The 26,973-nt window shown below is 41.0% G+C and overlaps 1 protein-coding gene across 5 annotated transcripts in view; it reads left to right on the top strand.

Moving 5' to 3' along the window:
• The window catches only part of LOC149315813 (rho GTPase-activating protein 39-like), a 118,215-nt gene that overhangs the window by 52,178 nt on the left and 39,064 nt on the right, over positions 1–26,973 (top strand). Inside the window, exon 1 of one of the 5 annotated variants that reach the window (XM_089514170.1) lies at positions 8,210–8,340. The exons of the other annotated variants lie outside the window; for them this stretch is intronic. The gene's annotated coding sequence lies outside the window, so the exon portion shown is untranslated. Of the gene's footprint in view, positions 1–8,209; positions 8,341–26,973 lie in introns of those variants that run through there. 5 annotated transcript variants of the gene reach the window in all.

Below are 26,973 nucleotides of genomic sequence, written 5' to 3'. Positions count from 1 at the left end.
TGCATCGATAGAAGTATACAGTGCGCCCACGCCCATAATGCACACACCGCACCACAGGCACAAGCCCCATTACTTTTAATGGGGCTCAAGCATACATGGAATTCCCCTTACACAGGGGGGGGGGGGAGTTGTGGAACGGGTCCCCAGCATAAAGGAAGGGTGGTATCTAAATCAAGGGAGGTAATAGCACTGTACCACTCTATTCTGCTTTGGTCTGACCTCACCTAGAATACTGTATCCAGTTCTGGGCACCACAGTTCAAAAAGGATATCAACAAACAAGCATGACCAGAGGGTGACCAAAATGGCAAAAGGTCTAGAAGCCATGCCCTATGAGGAGTGGCTTGGAGAGCTGGGTATTTTTAGTGTGGGGAAGAGAAGGTTAAGAGGTGATATGATAGCCATGTTTAAATATTTGAAGGGATGTCATATTGAGGATGAAGCAAGCTTGTTTTTCTGCTGCTCCAGAGACTACGGCACTATTCTAGGAGACCAGGAGTAATGGAGTGTAGTGGGAGACTCCTCCTTCAGAGATTTTTAAACAGTAGCTGGATGTCTTATCTGTTGGGAATGTTTTGATTGTGTCCTCCTGCATGGCAAGGGGTTGGACTGGATGTCATGCTATGATTCTATTATTCTCAAATAAAACTCTGTTACTCCACTCCTTTAATGAAAATGTATTGTGTAGTAAAAAAAGAAAAGTCCATATGAGAAATAAAGAGACTAGAGAACTATAGCTAGTTTTGCACATGCTATGTTTCTCTGAGTCTTTAATATGCAAAACAGAGTGAAATACTGAAAAGCTAGAGGTGTCAGTGATGTTTCTAGTAAAAATAACTATTGCCTTGCTGAATTAAACCAAAGGCTCATGTAGTTGTATTCTGTTTCCAAAGCAGCCAGCTAATGGTTTTGAAACTTTGCGAGCAAAATAAGAAGTTAGTGCCCATCCCCTGTTCTTCAAAATATAGGTTCCAGCTTGCTCTGCATGGGAGAGCAAAAGACAGATTCCTAGCAAAAGGCCCCAGCATTAACCTGCTTGGCAGACCCTGCTGAAACATGATAATTCAAAATTACAGCAGCTCTTGTGGAAAGATCAAAGAAACCACAGACACATCAGCATTTTTGTTTCTTTTTCTTCACAATTTTAAAGGGCAGGCCTAGAACATCACACCACTAATGTTCTAGGCACTACAGACTATGGGGCTGAACAGATCGCCCTTAAGAGGGGGCTGTGCTCCGCCCCTGGAAACACTGGGTTGGGGTCGCAGCAACCACACACCATGCCTCCTACCTGGCAGTTCCATGGCACAAAAAGAAGGTTCTTTTTGTGCCGTGGAAACGAACATCTGGCTTTGTGCATTAGCTTTTCTAGAAGAGCAATTGTCCCAAAAAGAATTAGAGCTGTAGATTTCTTAATGTGGTATTTTGAGACAACATTTTTGGGTATAGTTGTAAGGAGTTTGTTAACTGTTGATGTTGTGTGTCTTCAAGTCATTTCTGACTTATGGCAACCCTAAGGTGAAATCATGGGGTTTTCTGAGGCTGAGAATGTGCAACCTGCCCAAGGTCATTTAGTGAGTTTCCATGGCTGAGCAGGGAATTGAACACTGATCTCCAGAGTCATTGGCTCCAGTATCCAAACAGGTATGTGTGAACCCTAGTAAAATTACTGTCTTCCTGTCTGGCAGAGATGTATGACTAAGCCTTAGTCTTTACTCTTTTGAATTATCTGTAATTGATATTTATTCTCAAAACCTATGAACTCAACTAGAAAGGTAGTCATTGAAGAGGAATGCATATGTGTCTTCTATGAAGCATCAAGCTATAGCTAGATTTTCAGATAGTATCTGAAGGCTTTAAAGTAAAAGTCAAGAGAGAGCTTGTTGAGTTAACAGAGGTGGGTTCTAGACAGGTCTCATACCTCTGACATAAAGGTTTTCTGCAGTTATTCTACATTTCCCCCCTTAACACATTTTTTTCTGCTAAGAAAAAAAAGTGGAAAACACACAGGTAAAACAGGGTATGGCTACAAAGTGAAAAAGATGTTATTTGTTCCCCCCATAAAATTAATGAACGAGGCAGTGCTATATACAGTAGAAGGCTTGTCTGGAAGCAGCCTTCATTAAAATAAGAGCAGTTATTGAACTAAAAGCACTTCAGTTCATTTTAGGTGTGGTGGGATAGTTCAGGGACATAACTTTTAAAAAGCAAATGTATATAGCAGTCTTTGCCAACCGGGTGCTCTCCAGGAATGTTTGATGCAGAATATGGCTTGAAAATAAATTTACTAGATATTAGACACTACAAATTAGGAAATTGATTTGTGAGCATTAACACCAATAATCAAATGCTGTAATTTATTGAATTAAGGACAACAAGCTCATAACTTGCAACATTAGTTATTGGCACAGGTCATAAAATTACAGAAGACTGTTCCTGTTGCCTCTGGAGTACATTTTGTTATTGGTTCCTTCAAAAATTAGAGCCAACGTGTTGTAGTGGTTTGAGTGTTGGACTATGACTTTGGTGACCTTGATGTCGCACTCTCTCAGCCTCAGAGGAAGGCAAAGGCAAAGCCAAGAAAACCCTGTGATAGTTTTGCCTTATGGTTGCTAGAAGTCAGAAACAACTTGAAGGCACACAACAACAACAACCTTCAGAAGTGCTCCCTTTATTATTTTATTGTCTTCTCCAATGTGACTTTGTTTCCAGCTGAGCTACAATAATATGATGATTACCAAGGGATGGAGTGTCAGCATATCTGGAAACTATCCTGTTGATAAATGCTGTCCTAAAAATGAGGTCTTGCCTTATAACTAATTCAATTAAGGGTCAAAACAGACGGCCATATACAGGCGGCTTGACACTGCCCCTTTGAGTGCCCCATTGGGGACGTGGCAACCACACACTATGGCTCCGATCTAGTGTTTTTCCAGCCCAAAAAGAAGCCACTTCTCATTGGTGTGGGAGTGGTATCAGAGCATTCAGCGTCTAAATGGCACGCTCAGACGTCATCCTCAACCTGTTGCTTACTGCCGGTCTGTTTTGCCCCTTCGTTTCATCTCTGATTTGCAACTCTGTTCTTGTCTACCCATTTTCACCTCTCCACCAGCATGTACACTTCACTCACCTTGAAACCCTTTTGGGAGTGATGTTAAAATAGTAAGGCAGGGGTAGGCAACCTGCGGCCTGTGGGCTAGATCCGGCCCGGCGAGGCCCCAGCCCGGTCCTGCCATCGATTGTCACCGGGGCCTTTGGCCTATCAGGAGGAGGCGGGCAAGGAGGGGCAAGCGGGGGGCAAGGGGGGCAAGGGGGGGCAATTGTCTATAGAAGCCTCAGAAACATGCATTTATATTAACATTTTTTTAAAAAAATCAGCATTTTTTTCGCGTGTCCTCCATTAAAAAAAGTGTCCCCCATTTAAAAATTTTGTCCTACATTTGTCCCGGTTTATTTATTTATATAATTTTTTTAAAAAAAATATTTATTTATTTATTTATTTGGCTTCAGCCCCCCAGTTGTCTGAGGGACAGCAACCCGACCAAAAAGTTTGCCTACCCCTGTAGTAAGGAATGGTGTACATATTTCACCTACCTGGAGAACACACATCCACTGCAAGTTTAGCAATACATGACAGGCTACAAGATGAGTCAGTGAATGAAAGGTGGTGAATAATCAGAATTATTTTGATACACAACCATTTCTTGAACAGCTGAATCACTGCATCCTCTGCCTTTCTCCTCATTGTGAAAGAAGTGTGGTCTGCAAAAATCAGGGACACGGTAATGGGACATAGAGCTATGTAGACCGTAGCACTAGTACAGTGATGGCGAACCTTTATGAGGTCCCATGCCGGGGGCGGGGCTTCTACCCCCAGGATGGGGGGTGGGTGCTGGGGCGGGGCTTCCGCCCTCCAGGGGGCGGGCTTCCACCCCCTTTTCAGAGGGAGGGAGCCTCTGGCTCCTCCCCCGGCATTTGCCGGCCCCTGAGGGTCCCTCCTGGGGCCATCAGAGGCCGGCAAAAGGGCCCTCGCCCTTCCGTCACTCGCCGGGAAAGGGCTCCGCAAGCCGGGAGGGAAGCGGGCTGGGAGGAGGAGACAGACGTGCACGCGCCTCTGTCTCCTCCTCCCAGGCGCCATTTTCTGGCTTCCCGCTGTCTCAGAGAGACAGCGGGAGGCCCGAAAATGGCAGGGAGGAGGCGGAACGGGCACGCACCCGTTCCGCCTTCTCCCTCGCCCCCATGCCTGGTGAAACCACACCGCGTGCCACGGGTTCGCCATCATGGCACTAGTAGTTGCTATTTATCTGCTTGATGCTGGGATGAGGGGAACAGGTAGTGTACCAGAGGTAGCAGCATCACCCAAAGGAGACCATGAGCATCCCAACCTGGCCACAGTGCAGAAGGAGGTGATGGCTGGTGAGAAAGAAAGAGGTTTAGAGGCAGCAGAAGGAGGCAGGAGACTCAAAGGAGGAGGATGGAGTGTGGGGAGGACAAGATTCAGGAAGGGAATGAGAAGACAGTGGGGCTTGGCCAGCACTGCCCCAAAGCAGACTTCCCCTTTTGACTTTACCTGGTCTAGAAGAGAAGCAGCAAGCCAAACTTCACTTCCTGGGTGGACAAAGACTGAAGGCAACTCAGACCCATGCCAGGAAGAGTGCAGACATCCTCAGCTGCCAGTGTGGAGAGCATATCATCCACTCTGCAGAGTGAGTGAAGGAAGAAGCTGAGGACACTTTTGAAGGAGGAAGTTGAGCCATCCTGGGAAGAGTCTGGGGAGAAGGACAAGGCTTAAAAGAGAAACCTGAATAAGAGGAGATGGAGAAGGCTAGGGAGAGCCAAATGATTATGGGCCCAAACAGACACGCCAAAAAGCTGCTTTGTGTCACTTTGGAGGTATGCTGTTTAAATGACGCTTGTGTCCTAAGAGGCTGGAAGCCGCGCAAAAGCCACGCTCCATTTAAAAATCATACCTCCAAAGTTACCTGAAGCAGCTTTATTTTGGCCTGTCTGTTCAGACCCTTAAACAGCAGAGCAACCTGTCCTTCACCATAGAACTTTCATATTTATGTTCAATTACTTCATTGTAGCTGTGCTTTCCCAGAAGTAGAGGGGATAGTCTCTTAAGTTACCTCCAATGTAATCAATAGATGAAGATAATTGAATAGAGCCTCAAAGCACACAGGCACATACTCCACAAGAAAAGACTCCAAAAACTTCCATATAGGCTAATAAAGATGTGGGAGAATGACTGTCTTCAACTCTAAAGAGTCGGACATTATGAAAAGGGCCTGGCTTCTTAGGGGTCTCCTAGCTTTTCCTCTTTTCTCCCTAAGAAAACCATGAAGCAACAGGCAGAATCAGCTATGCAGCATAACATTAAACAAGGCACCCAGAACCCTGTTATGCATTTTCTCCATTAATATAATCTTTCTCTTGAGGCCTTTCTTTCTGAATATGGCACGCGCGCGCACACACACAGAGAGAGAGAGAGAGAGAGAGAGAGAGAGAGAAACACCCTACACTTTTAACAGATTTTAATGATTGAAAGTAATTAATTTGATAACATGTAGGATTAACTTAAGTGATACTCATGAAATCTATGGAGCTGACTCAGTTAAGAGAAAGCTAATTAATCTAGCATTAATTTAAAGCTTTGGTTATGCTAGTTGGAATTTTGTAAATTGTAATTCAGCAGGTTAAGAGAAACTGATATACACATACCTTTAAGATTTCTAAGAGGAGGAACTCCAAAGCCTCTGAAAGATGAGTGGTTGTCATATTTTCCAACTACACTTTCCAGTGACTGGGAAAAACACAGCTGTGTATAGTAGATTGACTAGAAAGTAGTGGGTAAGTGAATGAACACATACATACATGGCTTTTTACATCAAGAAAAATGTGGAACAAGCACACTCTCAAATAATATGAATTAAAGAAGGTGTGTAACTCTGAGTGTCTGCCTTGTGCTTTCATGTCCTTGTGGTTTTACTCTTATTTCCACTTGTACCATTTGTTACATTCTAGTGATAAGACAAAGCTGGTTTGGGAGTTTTTTGCGTTCTCTTTTTGGAACTCACCTAGCAACATGCTTCAGTGATGTTACTTGCGTTCCAGGACATTGTAACTCCTAGCCGCAACAACTTTTCTAAACTCAGAGACTGGTGCAAATTATGATGCTAGGGGCAAGGGGCTCTCCTAAGTAGAAAAGGTGACTCTAAAGGATCAGCTGAATCAGCACTCAGTGAGATGCAGTCTTTCAGTATCCATCAGCTCTCATCAGTCTCTCCCACTCTCTGTTCTTTCTTATTCCAGAAGTTCCACAGTAGCAAGCAGTTCAGAGCTTTGGTTTATTTTCATAGGCTTCAGCCTATGAACACACACACACACACACACACACACACACAGAGGAAATGCCTGAGATTTATGAAACAATACAGGAGAGAGAAAAGGGGAGGGGAGAAGGGAGGGGGGGAAGGACTTGGTGTTTAAAGTGACTGAAGTTTTGTTTGGGATTAACCAATAACCAAAGTGTGAGGTTAATAAACAAACCTATTACTAAGTAACTACCTAGGATGAGATTTGACAGTTTGGCCCATCAGACACTAAACACTGGACAAAGAACTGATCACTCCTATTTTCCTTCATATTCCCCATAAAACCATAGTAGCTGAAATTACATAAAATATTATATATTAAGGAAATTGTTAATTTTGTCTGTGTTTCAGTATTTCTTTATACTAATGTAATGGTATTTGCCTGTGGGTATACCAAGGTAAATGTTTGTTTCTGAGCTGGAGCAGTTACATATCAGTATGCAAAGAATGCCTGTGCTTAGGCACATAGTGCAGGACACAATTGATTTTGGATTATGTGGTCTCAAAAATGTCCTCTGAACAGATAAAAAAACATTTAAACTTTATGGAGTGTTCTCATGAAACTTTATTTTTATTTATTTTTCTTTTTATATACAGTATTGTTCTTTTTTCTTTTTTTAATAGGAGAGAATGGCCCAGTTTTAATGAAATGTTTAGAAGTTTAAAGACAAGTTAGAGACTATTTCCTTTGTAGAAGGTTATAAACATGTGAGTTCTATTTGATTAAAATGTGCAAAAAAGTGTTTTTGCACATTTTAATCAAATAGAACTCACATGACAAGTGTGATGGTGCTGAGGGTCACCTGGGACCCCAAAGACTCATTTATGATGCATGGGCTACACTTTGCCAGCCTCTGATTTCAATGATAGTTTTACCCATGGTGCACAACTATTTGTGAAAATGTTTGCCTTGGAAGGAACTCTCCAACTTCTTTTTATTTCCTTTTTTTTTTTAATTTCCTTTCTGATCTGCATTCAGTTATTTATGAGTTAGAATAAGTAACGCTCAGATTTCTTTATGGGGAACATTCCTGAGACAGATCATATTAATTTCACAGTTTTATTTATATTACATCACTCTGTATTTTGACAGACCTAGGACTTTGATTGGAACTTCATGGCTCAGACACTTGTTTGAAAGTCTGTAGATTTCTTTGGGGTTTACTTATTTCTTACTATATCAGATTCCTGCCAGCATTTTTTTTTTAACTTTAATGGTTTGCATGATGTTTTTTCAGCAGGACTGCCCCTATACTCCACTGTGCATTTACCTGAGATTAAGCCTTATTGAAACTGTGCGATTACTGTTAGAGAAAAGGAGATAAGATTGAACTGTGTGGTGTAACTGATCATCCCTACCAAGTTGCTCACACAGACATCAAGCCTAGGCTTCTGTTACCTTTCCCCTAAAACTTTTAAGCCACTCACTGATTTTATTGTTTGTGCCCAGAAAGTGTTTACAGCAGTGGATCAGCGGCTGAGTCCAGGTTTGGATTTGTGTTGGTATATGCATGACCACTTCCCTTTCACAACCCTCACTTGACTGACAGGCAGAGATATAAAATTAATTGGCGTATCAAGCCTGTAAGCTGGCTCTTTATTTGTTTTAGTGCAACAAATTGTTTATATTTTAAACTTTCCCTGAACTTGGCCACCAACTCCTCCTTTCCAGCTCTGACCCGCTCTGGCTTGTGTTCCATTTGGTGAGCAAGGCAGGATATGAGATAAATAAATACTCAACCACCTTCCTATCCCATTTTGCCCTCTTACCTATCTGACAGTTAAACTGCCAAGCCTCCCCCTTTATGCATTGAGTGGACCATGAATGGCTGACTGTACATGTTAGGCCAGCTTCTGCCTAACTCTCTTACATGAATCATCCTCAGTTCAATCAAGTTTGTCTTGTAGTTTTCTGAAAAGACTTTCCAAACTTAATTTCATTTAATTGCTGAAATATATTTTTATGGGTGTGTTGAAATTCTCTTATATTTCTTATGTTCTGTTTTGTACATACACACATGTGCACACACACACACAGACAGACATATATACATATATCTCATAATTGACATAGACACATGAGATAAAACAGCTTGTTAAATCTCTTGTTGTTTTTATCCTGTGACCCTGATGGAAACATTGACCACAAACTGCACTGTTGTATTTAAAGTGCTTCTTCAGTTTAAAATTAACATAGCTAGAAGAGAAAAATAAGCTATAGTTAGAAGGTGTGCAAGCATACTTATGGATGAATGCCATTACAATAGTTTTTGAAGTTGCTTTCTATAATATACCCTCAAATTGCAAGTATTCAATCCTCCTCCTTTCTCAGGAAATAACAATACTTCAACTGACAGCTCTTGTTTCAGAGCCAAATTCTTAACTCTGCTCCTGGCCAAAGGCATTGAGAACACAATGATATGTCTCAAATTGTTTCATCACATAATCATTATATGTTGGCCATTTTTCACTTTTAAGTGGAGGGTGTTTAAATCCCTTTTGTCCTTTCCACACATGACTGTATAATTATGTCCAAATCCTCTGGAAACAATGTTCAGAGTATAAAGATCTCCCTCTGAAAGCAATTCAAGTTTGCTATTCAAGTTGCATAAGTCTCAGCCGCCCCCCACCCCTTCAATAAAAAAATATAAATAATAAATTTTAAAAAGATCCCCACCACCCTCCCAAGCTGTCTTTCTGGAGACTCTTGAAGCTCCTGATATTATATTTCCCAAACTTCTTTAAAAATGAAGTTTATTTTCTGTTATCTTTGATATGGTTAGGGAAGTCCAAAGCATTTGTTTGACAATGACAGAATTTTAGGAATCTATTCTTGACTAACATCCTTGCTGGATGTCATACAGTCTTGTTGGTTTCTTTCTCTTCAACACTTTAAAAAAAACCTTCATTTTGTGAATCCAAGCATGCTAAGGTAATTAAAATGGGACAGTCACTACTTCAGAGATTTTCAGTCTTGTCACAACACAAGCTGTGATATGCATAAACAGTGATACCATGCTCAAGGCCCAGGGATAGTTAGTCTTCCTTGTATGATTATAACCATGCAGTCTCCTATCATATATTTGTCCCCGTTCTGGATTTTTTCTTTCTTTTTGTTAAGAAAGCAGGGAATAAAATCTCATGGATTCTTTGTTACTGTTGGACAACCAAAAAGCGATGGGAAATTTTCTCAAGTCGGAAGAAGTTACTAAATAGACCTGTTGCTTTGCTATCTCTGTATGAAGTTTCATTTTTTTAAAAAAACCAATTTTTATTGTACTTCGAAGTATCTGATTCTTTAAAGCTCTTCATTGGAAAGTCAGAGTTATGCCATTTCTATACCAGATAGCAAGGCTGGCTGTAAAACTAAAACTGCTGTTTGTATTTCATTTTATTCTTGTTCTCATGATTTCTAACTTAATCAGCTTTTTAAAAATCCTTTTTGTGGACACTATGACAGATTATGTTTTGTTTTTTTAATTGGCAATTCTTGGAGATGGTCAGAAGACGGGGAAACAATGAGGTCACTGAGATATAACTGAAGCCCCTGGGAGTTGCAATAGTGCTTTTGTTATCTTTCAACATTGTGTATCTGTGCTTCTGTTGTATCTAAGTTGGGTGACCCTTACCTAGTTGTCACAAAGATTGGATGAGGAACCAAACCTGTGATCTGGAATGAATAATGTCAGGTTGCAGGTGAAAACTTGGGTGTTTAAAAAAATTCCTGTACAGTAAAAACTGGCCTGACAGTGAGAAGGCTAGGCCATACCCCTTCCTTGACACCTAGATTTCTCATGCTGGACATTTCATTCCTTTTTATTATCTTCATTTAAACATCTGCCTATTGTCTGTTACAATTTTTGGGATTTTGCTTCAGTATCACACTCAGAATTTTGGTCGAGAGTGGGAATAGTCTGTCTTCAGTTGTAAACTACTTTTTTCACCCTCCGGTATTTCTGGAGGTGTGAACTGAGACAACAGAGGAGCTGCTGTTTTATTCAGCTGACATGCCTAAAATCTATGCCAAGGATAGAAATCCATTGGTAATTGTGTTTCACAGTTGATTAATAGACTGATTTGTTTATGGGGACACAAGTCCCATTTCAACAGGTGGCCCCATCTTTCCGTGGTTTATCCCAAACTACATTTTTCTAAATTTATTCCCAATTTTAGTGAATCCTTCACAGGGATATTTTTGAACTCATTCTACTATTTAATTCTCTTTTAATTGGTTTTTGAGCAAGGTTTTTATGGTTGGGGGGAGGGTCGGGATAGAGGACTGTCTATTTTGAATTGTAATTTTATTTTATGAAGTTTTTGCAATTGTTGTAATTTGCCTTGATTCCCAATGGGAAAAGGCAGAATATAAATATATTATTATTATTATTATTATTATTATTATTATTATTATTATTATTACATTTAAGACTCTCTTCAGTATTCCATGAGACTTTCGGGAGGTGTCCTATTCACTGCGGTGCCAAGGGGCCTCCTTCTCCTCCCGGCTTGGGAGGAAGCCTCGGCCTGCTCACAGGCCGGGAAAGAGCGCAGGGGCCGCCTGGCATCACGGCGATCGCCACGGTGCCAAGGGGCCTCCTCCTCCTCCTGGCTTAGGAGGAAGCCTTGGCCTGCTCCCAGGCCGGGAAAGAGCGCGGGGGCCGCCTGGCATCACGACGATTGCCGTGGTGCCAAGGGGCCTCCTCCTCCTCCCGGCTTGGGAGGAAGCCTCGACCTGCTCCCAGGCCGGGAAAGAGCGCAGGGGCCGCCTGGCATCACGGCGATCGTCGCGGTGCCAAGGGGCCTCCTCCTCCTCCCGGCTTGCCTTCGCTCGTCACTGGCGAGTGACGGAAGGGTGAGGGCCCTTTTGCCGGCCTCTGACGGCCCCAGGAGGGACCCTCAGGGGCCGGCAAACACCGGGGGAGGAGCCAGAGGCTCCCTCCCTCTGAAAAGGGGGTGGAGAAGCCCCACCTCCTGGAGGATGGAAGCCCCGCCCCAGCACCCACCCCCCATCCTTGGGGTAGAAGCCCCGCCCCCGGCACGCGACCTCCTAAAGGTTCACCATCACTGTTCTAGCCTATATGTGGAACTTTCCACATTTGACAGGACCACCAATATGCAGATAGCCACTTGCTTCCTGTCCTACAGCTGTGAAGCAGTGATGTCACTAAGGAGGTGCAGGGGGAGGGTTTGGTGTGCACTGAATGACACCCCAGAGGTGGGTGTCACACAGTGGGGTGGTGCATCCAAAGGGACTGCCATGGTTAATGGGCAAGTGAGAAAGGATCCTTTCCCTCTTGTCCAGAAGCAGTACCGGACTGTAATCGGGTCCTCTGGAGGCCACAGGGCTGCTCCCCTCAATAGCCACAGCTGCTGAGAGGGCAGTGCCTTCAGAGTCCCACGTGCTTTGAAGGAGGCACATGGATACATCATCATATGTCATTTCCTATGTAATGTCCCAGTCTACTTCCCTAGGTGTAAGCTTCCTTTCCTACAATGCCATCTGCTGTTGGTGTGCCTGGAAAGGGAGCTGGTCTTAATTCATCGCTAGATTTATGATTCTTGCTAAGTCATGTTGTTATAGCCATGAATTGTCCAGCAGAAAACCAACCCAACCACTTTCTCTTTTTCTTAACCATCCACCATTCCACCCTGCTTCAGTTTTTATTTCACAGCAGGAAGCTGTGAAAATAAGGCTCAGACAAGCCAGGGTTCCAGATTCAGACATAATGACAAGCCAGACTTTAAATTAGTAAACGTTTATAACTTTAAAAGAAACCATAACTTCTAATTGTGTTTGCAGCTGATAAAAAAACAGTAGTTTGTTTGCAGTGACACAGCACAAAAACAAGCCAGAACTCAACAAATCACAACCTATCTTGTCACCACTGTTACCTGTAAATGTCACACATGTGTCATCAGATGGGTAGATCAACAAAGGGTCTGATATTTGCAGTGTTACATTTCCTTCACAAGAATGAGACTAGCGTTTTGCTTAGCCAAAAAAGTATGTAAGCATTTGAGGCTGCTGCCCTTTTAGAGAGGAAGTGATGCTGACAGATTAGGGACTGTTTTTATACTGCATGATAGTCCTCATTTTGCTTTACATATTAATTATAACATTGGTCTTTTTGTTTAATGAGATCTTTTATTTTAGGCAATTCTTAAGGAACTTGGGCTTTTTTATTTAGTATCATGATTGCAACTAGTTTTTCCCGTATCTTGCCATGGTTCACTGAGTCTTGCAACTAGCACATTGGAAAGCTTCACACTGAGTGATGCAAAAGAACTGATCAGAAACTAAAGCTGCTTATTGGACCTTTAAATAGCACATTATACAAACACAGTGGATTCCTATTTGCTTCTAGGTATGATTCATGGGCTACGTTCATGCCAGCATGGAGATTAGGCTGTTGTACTTTACTGTTTGGTGTTTAAACTAGGAGAATTCATAAAATCCTCTTCATTCTAAAACCAGCTGTGTCTGCTGAATGCAAAAAGCAGACAGTCTTAGAATCATAGAATCATAAAACTGGAAGAGACCACAAGGACCATCCAGTCCAATCCGCTGCCGTAAGAGAATATATCATCACAGCATGGACCTAAAAATACTTCAGAATAATGCACAAAGTAATATGTATCATACCAAGTAATCAAAGCCAAGGAGTTGAAAGTCCTATAAGTGGTTATCTTACCTCATCTACGTGCTCCACCCCCAATTTGCAGCCATGCAAACTGGGTTAGATTTGAGGTCTTCAATTTATCTGACAGTAGGTCTTGGCAGCAGATCGTTCTGTAGAGCAGGGGTTCCCAACCTGTGCTCCAAGGATCCTTTAGGGCTCTGCTTTCACTTCCCAGGTGCTCCATGGCTCTTCCAGGAAAATGAAAGAAATAAATGTTGAATGAAGTTAAATAATAATATATATTCATAAAGAGAATTATATATATTCTTAAACGCCATTAACTTGTAAGACGTAGAAAAGGCCTCTTAGGGGCTCCGCCATAGAAATAAGGTCTCCGTAAATATAAAAGTTGGTAACTCCTGCTCTAGAGGATCACTGACTGAAATATCTGGTTTGGTAATAGAGTATGTAGGCTGATTAACTGAACTGCCACTTCTTGGTTTGGAGTTTTCTGAAAACTTGTTGTACTCAAACTTTGGGTAAAATAAAAAGGTTAGTTGTGAAGTTTTTTGTTGCTTTATTGGAGGACATATCTTCAGTAGAGTATCTTAAGCTTTTGTTCCAGTGTTTCAGAGCAGAATCAGAAACATGAAACCTGGCAATAATAAAGAAGCGGTCCCATGTTGAGCGTACTTTCTCTGTGTATACTACATAGTTCATGCTGATCACAGTTCTTCTTATCCTGTGTGGATTATGGGGATCAGTACAATATTGTTTGCAGGAGCCATGTTGTGCATGATCAGATGTGAAGGATCACTGCATTAACCACCATTCACCACCACTATTGTATCTGTGTAATGTCAATCAGTGGAGTGTTTTAGATTAGTGTGCAACAAGTTTTGATCAGGCCCAGAAGAGCAGTAGATTTAACTCCTTGATGGCAGAGCTTAGAAAGTTGCTTTTTAACAGTATTTGTTTCCTGTTGCTTGTTACATTTTTTTGAAAGTAACACTCTGCAGTGTCGAAGTAACTTCTTATACAGTACAGTATTACTTCTTGTCCTGCTCATTCATTTTTCTTTAGTCTGTGTTGCTTAGAAAAAACTTTAGGGTTGATAAGAGAATGGAGGAAAACGTGAAAAATTCCTGTCAAATGGACTGTAAAAATTTCCTTTAAAAGTACATTTTGAAAGTAACTAGAATCCATTGCTGACTGTAATGAAGTAAGTTCATTTTTGACTTGATCCCCTTCCCCACTACCATTCCCTTCTCCTTTTGTGTCATGTCTTTTTAGATTGTAAGGTTGAGGGCAGGGAAACATCTGAATAACTATCTGTAAGCCACTCTGAGAGCCTTTGGGACTGAAGGGCAGGGTATAAATACCATAAAATAAATAAATAAATGTATTGCCTGAAAAAGTAACCGTTGTTTAGGACGATCAAGTTGCTGACATATGGTAATTCTCATCTGAACCTAGCTCAGGATTTTCTTTGCAAGATTTGTTCAAAGATGGTTTGGCTTTGTCTTCCCCTGAGGCTCAGAGAGTGTAACTTGCCCAAGGTCACCCAGTAGGCTTCCATGGCTTAATAGGGATTTGAACCCTTGTCTCCAGAGTTTTAGTCTAATACTGAAATCACTATACCATGCTGGCTCTTTGAAAGAATAACTAGCTGCAGGTTTCTTGGTTGCTGCTCAACCAGCTGCTTGGTTGCTGCTCTCAGGGTGACTGGATGTAAAGGGAGAAGCTTTTTCCTGCTGAGAAAGGTCTCTCAAATTTTCTTCACCCCAGATGGGAGTGTAGCCGGCTTCCCACTTTTCTCCCCCACAAGAAAGGACTCTCAATCTGAGAGAGGCAAATGATTCTTTTGAAGAATCAACCCTGGATACTCCTGCTCCTCCTTCCCTATACAGCTTCAGGTTGTCATCCCCCTCCCATAAACATTGTTTCTTCTGGTACCTCTTCTTTCAACCTGTCCAGTGAAAGAAAGGATCAGCAGCACAGCTCCAACCTGCCAGCCAAGTCCAAGCAAAGCTAAAAAAAAACTTAAGCCGGGTACCAAATGTGAAAGCCCCTGCCACCTCCTTTTCCCTCACTGTCCCCTAGATCTTTCCAGTGCTCTGTGTGTGTGTGCGTGTGTGAGTATGTGAATGCTGCCCACTTTGGGAATTACTGCTCTACTTGGTTGTCTGTTGTGACTAGTTTGCTACATGTTTTTGCAGATAAAACTGACTGGGATGCCTTCATTGTAAGAGAATCAGAAATGAATGTATCCAGTGTACCGGATAGTTAGGTTGTTATGGATACCATTCAGCTTGTGCAATTTGAGGTTGTGGACAGACTGGACATTTGAGGTCTGTTACCTGTGTTCTGAACCATTGCCAGGGTTATATAACAAAAGCAGTCAGTGTTGGTCAGTGTAGCTGGGTCTTAGAGGTGAATATTGCTTTATTAACAAAGAGTATAAAGAAAGCAATGACATCATTGCCCTGGATCTGCTGAACCTGAATAACTCCTAGATGATGTCCTGCAGTTTGGAGGCAAGATGCTAGAGTGAGTAGATACATCTCAACTCCCAAGTCAGTTCGGGATCGTTCAAATCATGTCTTTCAGACTGATTTGTCATCTGGTTTTTGATGAATGACCTGGACTGCATGGTGGACATGGGAAGCTGGACTTTTTAATTCTCTTGTGTGTTATTTCAATCATTTGTGATGCCATTGTCCATGGTATTTTTCTGAGCCATATTGCTTAAACAGGGTTTGCAGAGGTATAGTTCTGACCCATTCTGGAGAAACAATCCAAAAAAGAGAACTAGGATATTACATTGTGGTCTTTGGTTTTAAGGTGCACCTCAGGGTTCTAACATTTCCATTATTTTTAACGTGTATCTGAAACCACTAGGAGAAGTCTTGAAATGGTTTGAGATAGGTTGGGCGTAGGTAAATCTAAATATGACCCTATTACACCTATCTTAAAATCTCTACATTGGCTGCCTATTAGCTTTCAGGCTCAATGCAAGGTGTTGGTTATTACCTATAAGGCCCTACATGGCCTAGGTCCAGACTACTTGAGGGAACGTCTCCCTCCCCCCCCCCCCCCATACAATCCTTCCCGCACACTCAGGTCCTCTGGGAGGAACCTACTACAGCCGAAGAAAACCAGGATGCTGGCAACTTCCCAGAAGACCTTTTCAGCCGCTGCTCCGAAAATGTGAAACAACCTGCCAGAGGAGATCCGCCAAATTACATCTTTAGAGGCCTTTAAAAAAGCGATAAAGACGGATCTCTTCCAGCGAGCCTTCCCAGATTAACCACCAAAATGAGAACCTGAACTGCTCACTTACCCACTGTCTTTCCCTATGGCCACTCCTGTAAATAGTTTTCTGTGCTCCTAATTTTAGCTGCATTCTCTATGCAACAGGGTGTTATGTGTGATACTGCTACTGTTATTATATAGTATGATGTTTTATTTGTATTTTAGCATAAGAAGGGAGGGCTGGGAGATTGGGATCATGTTACTACTGTTTTTAAATGTTATATTGGACTGTTGTTACCTGCCTAGATCCTCGAAAGGGAAAGGCAGGATATAATTATTATTATTATTATTATCTGTCACAAGTATCTAGCTAGCTCTCATCTCCATCATGAATCTTTAGAAGTCAGTGGAGATTGTGAACCAATATCTAGAGACTTCTCTGGTGTGGTTCAAGGCAAGCTTAATCCAGATAAGAAAAAATCACAGTTAGTCAGGAATACTGCCAGTCTGTCTGTGTTGAGATGTTAAATCTGTTTTGAAGTTTCACTCTTCATGAAGAATCAAGACTGTAGTTTGGGATTTCTCAGGATTCAGTGTTATTTATGGATTTTTGGGTGGCACAGTTGGGTAGGTATTTCACCAACTTTCTTGATTTTCCAACTGCATCCGAACGTGGAGATTTTTTTAAGAGAATGTTATTGGTTTAAAAAAACCAGAATATGTTAGCATATATGCATCTTTCTACATTTACAAATATATATACATTTTCCTGTAAATCGGTGGTTCCAAATTAAGGATATCTGAATATTTATATTGACGTATTGACCTTCCAAATAGAAAAAAAATCCAAGTTGGGAAGCAGTTGGAAAATCAAGAAAGCTGGTGAAATACCTAGCCAACTATGCCACCCCAAAATCCATAAATAACACCGAACCCTGAGAAATCCCAAACTACAGACTTGATTCTTCGGGAAGTGTGCAACTCTTTTCCCCCCCATATGCATCCCAACTTGGAGATTGAAGATAAGGTACCCCTGAGACAGTTACATCTCATCTAGATTACCATAATGTGCTTTAAAAAAGGTTGCAGACTGTAATTAATTCAAAATACTTCTGCTAGATTGTTGACAGTAGCGAAATAATGACCACATATTATACTGAATCTATGAAAACTTGATTGTTAACAGTTAATTTCCAAGCCCATTTTAGTTGTTGTCTTTACCTTTTAAATCCGTTTTTAGAACTTTTGGAATTTAATGACTGCCTGCTTTCTATCTGCTTTTTTCACTGTCCAACTCTCGCATCCATACAAAGCTAACAAAATTAAATTCAACACAGAGAAATGTAAGGTACTGCACTTAGGGTGGAAAAATGAAATGAACAGATATAGGATGGGGGACACCTGGCTGAATGAAACTACGTGTGAATGGGATCTTGGAGTCCAAGTAGACCATAAGTTGAATATGAGTCAACAGTGCGATGCAGCAGCTAACAAGGCCATTGTGATTTTAGGCTGCATCAATAGAAGTGTAGTGTCTAGATCAAGGGAAGTAATAGTGCCACTCTATTCTGCTTTGGTCAGGCCCCACCTGGAATACTGTGCCCAGTTCTGGGCACCACAGTTAAAAAAGGACATTGAGAAACTGGAGCGTGTCCAAAGGAGGGCGACTAAAATGGTGAAAGGTCTGGAAACCATGCCCTATGAGGAACAACTTAGGGAGTTGGGGATGTTTAGCCTGGAAAAGAGAAGGTTAAGAAGTGATATGATAGCCCTGTTTAAATATTTGAAGGGATGTCATGTTGAGGAGGGAGCAAGCTTGTTTTCTGCTGCTCCAGAGACTAGAACACGGAACAATGGATGCAAGCTCCAGGAAAAGAGATTCCACCTCAACATTAGGAGGAACTTCCTGACAGTAAGGGCTGTTCGACAGTGGAACAAACTCCCCCGGAGTGTAGTGGAGTCTCCTTCCTTGGAGGTCTTCAAACAGGCTGGATGGCCATCTGTCGGGGATGCTTTGATTGTGATTTCCTGCATGGCAGGGGGTTGGACTGGATGGCCCTTGTGGTCTCTTCCAACTCTACGATTCTATGATTCTATGAGTTATGGGGAAAACAATGGATTGGACTATCTTTACTTTAGTGTTCAGTTTTATATCTTTGCACTTAAATCTCTGTTTCCATTTCTTCATTGTCTAGATTGAACGGATACCTAATTATAAAATATTGTGGGGTGTGGGGGTAATGTTGCTGAGTATGAAGCTGCCATATCTGCATCTTAATCTGCTGGTTCTCCAGAGAGAGCACCATCCACACTTTAACATTCAAGGTCATACTTTAGACAGGCTGCAGCAGAATAGCCAATTTGTAGCGCTAGATTTAGAATAAATTTTTGGCAATCAATGTAACTAACCGGCTTGTGGAGGCTGTAAAATCTGTAGTCTTGTAAGAAATGACTGGATGGGCATTTGTTATGAATGCTTATAAGAGATCTGGTCCTAAGGCATGGTCTGTTCCAATTGTATAATTTTGTTTTTGTAGAGCCTTCTAGTGTATTGAGAATGATTCAAAATTCCAAAAGTATGACTAAGAAAGTTGGAGGTTAAAATGCAGGCATTACACTTAGAGGCTTAGTAAATGGTTTATATGACAAGCATCAGAGCTGGGTATGTGCTGATATCAGGTTAGTGCTACATGATGCGATTACCTAACATGATATCTCACAGAACTTTTGGCTGGTTCATTGCTTGTTCATACAGGTCTAACCCTGCAGGGAAGGGAGGAAAGGAGAGCTTGTTGAAGGGATATTAATACACATTTGATCAGCTGTACCTTTTTAAAATACACCTGGGTTATCCATATACATTCAAGCTTCCCTTGAATGAATCATTGTGTGCTGCCAAATGTTTACACCATTTATTCATTTCCCACTATGCATTTATCAATCAAGATTTATATGTATTTTTAAACAAATATTCTTTCTCCAATACATACAAAATAAGCACCCTTTAAATGTTTCAAAGGAGCATGTGCAGTAGTACACAAATTCTTCTATCTACCTGACAACAGACTTCCAAGACAGCATACAAAGTGGGAGAATTAGCGTACATAGTTATTGTTGAAGTGATGACGTGTAGACATTGTGCTGCAGCTGGTTCTCTCTTCTGTGGTGACCTTATGGGAAAATAGCAAAGCCTTGATTCCACTGCAAGTGAGCAATAACCAGGCCCAGATAGCCTCTTGTTCTGTGAATAATCAGTCCTTGATTTTTTTGTTGCCCATAGGTTTTATCTTGACTTTTGGTAGGTTTAATTGTATGCAAAGTGTATATAATCCTGAATTTAATTCTTGCCTGAAGAACATTTGGAGGCTGCCAACACTGATAAGGAACAAAGGAGAAAAAGTGAAAAAGAAACTGTCTTCCACAAAGTCCATAGTGTGTTGCTTATTTCATTGTTGTGTTGTTCATGAGCTTGGAATAATAGTGCTGCTAGTGCTCAGAGAGGTCCAAAACACACTGCAGAATTAATCCAGTTTGAGACCGTTTTAACGGCCCTGGCTCAATGGTAGGGAAGGTTTGTGAGACATGTAACCTTCTCCGTCAGAGAACTTTGATGCCACAACAAACTACAGTTCGTAGGATTTCCTAGCATGGAGCCAGGGCAGTTAAAGCAGTCTCAAACTGGATTATTTCTGCAGTGTGTTTTGGAACTGAGATTGAGACAGGCTGTTTACCATATTGACTCATCAGTAGGGAGTCAAGCAAAGAGATTGTTTTCTGTAATAAGTTGTTTTAGAGTGAAATGTTTTATTGAGATGCAGCAAAATAATCTGTACTATTTTCTTTTCATTAGAAAAAGTCACTAATATCCTCATCACACAAAAAAGGCAGAGGGATAAAATTGTTTTCCACAGTCAGCTGCCTTGGTAAATAAGATATCATGAAGCGTTGGGCCTGAGTTACTAACCAAAAACCTTGTGTGGCAAAACTGTGTTGGCCACAGTGGAAATTGTGGTAGTCTGGTATATGATCTCTTCCCGTGTTAGCTATCATTGGTCTGTAGGTACCTGAAGCTTAACAAGAGTTTGGTGTGTAGTATCATTAGCAGGCTGTGCCTGCACACAGTAATGACCCAGAATTCTAGATAAACCTGGTTTATTGTTCAAAAGACCCCCTCACTCTTGGTTGGATCCTCTTGCTTGTGGGGGTGGATTACCAGGAGAAGAAGTCATAGCTTCTTTTTCAAACTGCAGTTACTCTGTTATGTCCCTTGCAAGCTAGCATTCAAAATGACAGTTTATCCATGGTTTATGATTTCTGATTTGCTGGGTGTAATTAACTGGTTCAGATGTCATGGTAAATTGTTCTTGGTAGGTTTGGCTGTTCTTGTTAGTAAGAGGAGCGAACAGGGAATGAAAGGGCTAAATATACCACAACAGCTGTCGTCTGTGTAATACTGACTACTTTCTGGAAAGTAAAGTCTATCAACAGGAGGGAAAGCATATCAAGAAAACAGAAGCTCTCAAATAAGGAGTGTTCGCTTTTGTTTCAGAGTATTCAGTGTAACACAAAGACTCCTGGTGTCTGAATTGCATAACTGCAGCATTATTATACATTTTTGCAGGCAAACAGGCTCATGGTTGCCAGTTCTTTTATTTTATTGAGTACTAGGGTACCTGTGGATGCCTTCTTTGATCATTGGGCAAGATACTTTTTCTTTTAACTTCACCAGTATGCTTTCAAGTGAAATAGATACCTTGCAACTGGCCGTACAGTTGCCATTTGTTAATGGTCAGGCATTTAATTGGTACCTTTGGCAGCCATTTTGGTCACCAAAATTCCAAAGGTGCCCACTGGCCTGAAAATATCAAAGGCTGTTGTTATTTGTGTATATATGAGCTTTTCTTTTGCATTTTTATGTCCTTCGTGGTTGTAAAGAAGAACAGTGTTCTGTACATGCTTAAAGTGAAAATGTAGTATTGGCTTGAGAAATATTTCAGTATTTAAGGCTCTTCCTGGGGATTTTCATCAGCGGTGAGAAATCTCCTTGGAAATGAAGACAACTGCTTTGTTCGAACAGAGACTTGGGAATAATTTTGAACTTCATTTACTTAGTTTGTGCAGAATAGTTTATCACCTTATAAAATCCTTGAAAACAGCTACTGTACATCCTAGCAGTCCTAGAAAAAATAAATACATTGCAGGACTCATGTGCATAGAAGATATTTCTGCTTCCATTTTAGTGTGTTAGTGTCAAACTAGACGTTTGTATAGAATCCTTTAAAATGAAACTTGAAACAATCATGGGTCTACTACATGTGCAACTGATGCAGATTCTCTTGTTGAATGTATCTTGTCATAGTGTGCAGTGTGAGGAATCAGAGACAGCTGAAAACCTTATACATATGTTTACTTTTGAGATAAAAAATGCTGAATGAATGCATCTAGTCCCCCAAAGAAAGCCCCATGTACACTACCCCCTTAGTGTTTGAGCTTCAGAAAGGATAAGAGGTTTGGCTCAGGCTATTGCTTTTCTACTTGACCTTGTCAAATGATGTCAAATAAAATCATTTGCCTATAGAAATAGGTGTGTGTGCTTTCCAAAATTTCGCAGAGGAAAATAGGTGTGCTTGGTTCCATAACTAGGAAATGGGTGAACAAACCAAATAGTGAAGTCATTTTAATGATTAATTCCCTCTCCTGTGAAAGAAATTCTGATATCTTTTTAGTATAGCCTTTCCCCACCAAGAAAATGTTAATATGGCAGTGTTATAAATATGTACTTTTTGACAGTAAGATGGGGGCATCTGTGTTAACATTTTACATTTTTGTGTTCTTATTGCCTTAGCATTTCAATTTAAAAAAAGCAACAACAAGACTGCATGGTTTAATACACACAGGTACTACAGCCAGCCCTCCATATCCATACACAGCAAATATATAAATTCCCAAAAGCAAACCTTGATTTTGCCATTTTATGTAAGGGATACAATTTTACAATACCACTATATTTAATGGGACTTGGGCATCCACACATTTTGGTATCCACAGGGGGTCCTGGAACTTAAGGACCCACTATAGTTAGCACCTCTACATTCTGAATGCGAACCAACATTACTATGCCAGCAAAATATGTGTATATTTAAGCTCCAGTATTAGAATTATATACTGCACACCAACAACTGTAGACATAGTGAAATATGTTGGGAAGCTGTAAGGAATTTAATCTAGGAGCCCTGTTAGACTCTTGCAAATGTCTGGAAGTTCTTGCTGACAACATCAGAAAATTTAAAAATATGCCTGTGTATCTAGTTACAGATTCTGAAATTGTATCTTAGGATTCTGAGACTAAAAACATAGGAAAAAGAGCAGGCACACACTATAGTTCTGACTATACAGTTCTTTTCCAAAGAGAAGAAGTAGGGGATCCTTAGTAGTGAGAGTAAGTTCCTAGGTAAAAAAAGAAGACACTTGCTAAAGGCTTCCATGATTATTTAATTCAGGACCATTTGTAGCAACTTCATTGTTTTAAAATTGCTCCTGTCAAACAGAAGCCCTGTTTACTGAATTCCAGTGAGGGATGTGAAAGACTTTTTCTGTGGTATGTTGAATATTACAAAATATAATCTGTGAGTGTACTAAGAATTTCCCTGACAAAGCAATAGTATTCAGGTCAGATGAAGTTGGAACGTCTGTTGTTTACACTGTTGAGAACAATGCTTTGGTATTTAAAGGCTCCCAGGCATTAATTCCCATAGCATTGCCCCCCTTCCTCTGGTTACTGGTACAATTTGCTGCTAACTCTTGCCTAATTCCCCATCATCTCAGCAAATATGTAGTTTATCCTATTCATATCAAGTTTAAAGACATCTACAATAGAGGGAAACAATCTTTTTGAATGATATTACCATTCTTATTATCATTCTTGGGCAAGGTGATCGAGAGGACGGTTGCTTTCCAACTCCAAGCTGTCTTGGATGAAACCGATTATCTGGACCCATTTCAAACTGGCTTCAGAGCAGGATATGGAGTTGAGACTGCCATGGTCGCCTTAGTTGATGATCTCCGTCTGGGTATCAACAGGGGAAGTGTGACCCTGTTGGTGCTCTTGGACATCTCAGCGGCCTTCGATACCATCGACCATGGTATCCTTTTGGAACGCCTAAGAGAATTGGGTATTGGGGCACTGTGCTCCAGTGGCTCTGATTCTATCTCTCAGGAAGATTCCAGATGGTGAGGCTGGAGGACTGTTGCTCTCGGAAAAGAGAGCTGACATCTGGCGTCCCTCAAGGCACCATTCTGTCCCTCATGCTATTTAACATTTACATGAAGCCGCTGGGAGAGATCATCAGGGAACATGGAGCACGGTGTTATCAGTACGCTGATGACACCCAGATCTATCTCTCCATGCCTCGGACTGATACAGTGACTAAGGAAGGCATCTCTCCTCTGGACGCCTGCCTGGGGTCAGTAATGGGCTGGATGAGGGAAAACAAACTCAGGCTGAATCCAGAGAAAACAGAGGTACTCGTGATAGGTACCCCAAGTCCAGACAGGGAAATTTGTCATCCAGTCCTGGACAGGGTCACACTTTCCCTAAAGGACAAAGTTTGCAGTTTGGGAGTACTCCTGGACTCATCTCTACAATTGTCATCTCAAGTAGATGCGATCTCCGGGAGTGCTTGGTACCACCTTTGGCTGATACACCAACTATGTTCCTGTCTGGATTGAAAGGACCTTGAAACAGCAGTACATGCACTGGTAACCTCTCGGTTAGATTTCTGTAATATGCAATACATGAGGCTACCTTTGTACCAAGTTCAGAAGCTTCAGTTAGTTCAAAATGCTGCAGCAAGATCTGACCATATTACACCGGTATTAAAATCTTTACACTGGCTGCCAATTATCTTCCGAGCCCAATACAAAGTGTTGGTTATTACCTTTAAAGCCCTACATGGCTTGGGCCCGAGTTACTTGATGGAACGCCTCTTCCTATACAATCCGCCCCGCACTCTTAGAACAACTGGAAAGCTTCTACTTGAACATCCCAAAGTGAGACTAACAGCTATGGCGACCATGCATTGGAATAATCTCCCGGAAGAGATTCGACTCATCCCAGCTCTCAACGCCTTCAAGAAGGCGCTGAAAACTCATCTCTTCCAACAAGCATACCCTCCTGACCCTCTGTAAAGGAAATAACTCTCAATTTGAAATCTACCTCAGGATGTTATATTGTGATTGTTAATTGTATGTTTTTAGATAATTTTATTTTAAATGTTGATTTTAAATAATTGTAACTGTGATGTTTTGTGGAATTTTGATATTGACTGTAATCCCGCCTCGATCCGTGGGAAGAGGCAGGAAAATATAAATAAAAAATTTATTATTATTATTATTATTATTATTATTATATTTGTTGAGTTGTAATTAATACTTTGAAGCATGGGATGGGGATGGGGAATGTTACAATTTATTATTTAATCTTGCAAAACAACCATGAGGTGAAACAATGCTGCATTTCTCTTCTCCAAAATTCAGAAAGTGAGAGTATATCTGTACTACACAGTCATATTAGTTTGATACCATATAATGCCCATGGCTCGACTCTACAGAATAATGGGTTTGTAGTTTAGTGAGGACTATTCTTTGCTAGATGTCTAAATCACCATAGTTCAAGGATGGGAAAGGGAATTCTAAATACCTCCAAACTACAAATCTTAGAGCCATGAAACGTAAAGTGGTATCAAACTGTTGTAACACTCTCGTACAAATACTCTCTGAGGCAGTGACCCAGTTCGCATATGTAACTTGTTTTAAAAAAACAACAACACTTTGTTTTAGAAAGGCTTTGTGACAAGCAGCTTGTCTGAAATTACTCCACGTGGTAGGTGTTCTGCTAATCAGAATCTACTTCAGTTAAGTTACTTGCCATGTGGAATTTCCTGTGTACATTTGTTATTGTTGCCTCTGTGCAGCTTGAAGGTTGGAATGGCACATCTTACCAAAAGATTTAACACTGGTTTGTTACGGCTTAAGTATCCTCAAAGTTGGCCTTTTAACTTATTTTGATACCAACAGTATAGAGTTTTGGTGTTGATAATTTTATTGCCTAGTTTTAGTCATTATTATAAACCCATCCTTCCAGATGAGCCACTTCAGTACCCCACAGTCATGTATTGTTGCAGAATTCACAAATAATCCAGTGTATTTTATGACATTGTCACTTGGCCTCAGAGGGTGAGAAGGGGAGGCACAGTTCCACCAGGCCTAGCCAGGAGAAAGAGGAAACCAATCTGCCATGGCCTAGGCCTCAGGGAGAGAGAAGACCCACTGGACTTGATCCCCTTCCCACTAGCATTCCCTTCTCATTTTGTGTCATGCCTTTTTTTAGATTGTAAGCCTGAGGGCAAGGCACTGTCTAATTAACAATTTGCTCTAACGGAAGAGCTGGATATATAAACTCTGAATGTATGAATTAACTTGCCATGTAAAGTTGTGTTGTGTACAGACAAAAAAGAGCTGGCACAAAAATTGTCCCAACAAACCTATTGCATTTTGCCATTGGGACATTTTTTTGTTCTATACAGTGTACAAGTACAATATCCTGGGACAAAAATGCCGATGCTATTTTGTGTTTGAAATGTGATACAGAAAAGCTGTTGATAATGCTTGGATGAGCATTCACAAGTGAAAAGGCAAAGGTGAAGGGGCAGCAAGCTCATGCTCATTTGATATGATCTAGGAATGACCAAGCAGAAATGCTGGTGTTATCAGAGACAAGAACTGAAGGACGTGATACTGACATCACAGACAATTCACCATAGAGCAACTAGAGACATAATTCAGGAATGCCATGGGCCAAAAAAGAATACAAACAAAGAAACATTGCTTGAAATCTTGGAACTGTTTCTAAGAGAAAGTTTTTTTTTATCACATTATCTGTGGAGGATTATGTGGGGTAAGGAACAATATGTATTCAGAACATGAATGAGAGGAACCCTACCAGAGTCAAAGCCCCATGACAATTGCTGATCTGAAGAGATAAATTAGTCCACTTTTTTAAGGTGGGGGGTATATCATGGACAATTCATAGTCTTAGTGGAAGCATGACATCTAGTCTCAGGATGCTGCTACTTCAGAGCAGTTATGAGTCTGAAATGATTTTGTGCACTCACAAGTTATTGAGGCTTGAAGACAGGAAACAAGAGGGATGCATAGAGGCACTGATAAACTAGCAGGTTTTTAGATTGTGTGGACTGTGTTTGTTGAGCAGCTTCAAATGAGGTATGCACTAAGGACCAATCTAATAACTAAGGAGTACCTATTTGAGTTCTGGTGCTGCAGTTCTAAGAGATCATATCCTTTGAAATGAGACATTTACCTGGGTGGGCAACCTGGTACGCCATGGGAATCCCAGCTTGGTTGGAGTTTGGTGACAATATGAGTTGACCCATATTGCCATACTGGATTAAGTGTTAGGAAACAGTTCTCTTCACCAACTTAGAACTGGCAGAAGGTTTGCTAGTAAAGGACCTGACATACATCGACACAATTCAAAAAAAATAAGTCATATCTTGGCAGCTTCCAACCCTTGTTATTTTTTCAGTAGGGCAGCAGATTTAAAAACTAGGAGAAAGCATACTACATGTGGGAAATTTATTTAGAAGGATCATTATAACATCCAAGTGATGTGCTGTTGTTGTCTGTAGAATGGCAGGCAAAAAAAAA

The sequence above is a fragment of the Sceloporus occidentalis genome, unplaced genomic scaffold (genome assembly GCF_023333645.1).
Source record: "Sceloporus occidentalis isolate IW3139 unplaced genomic scaffold, rSceOcc1.0.p SCAF_3, whole genome shotgun sequence".
Taxonomy (NCBI): Eukaryota; Metazoa; Chordata; class Lepidosauria; order Squamata; family Phrynosomatidae; genus Sceloporus; species Sceloporus occidentalis.
The sequence above is the reverse complement of the archived record's forward strand: the minus strand, read 5'-3'. Positions and strand labels throughout refer to the sequence as shown.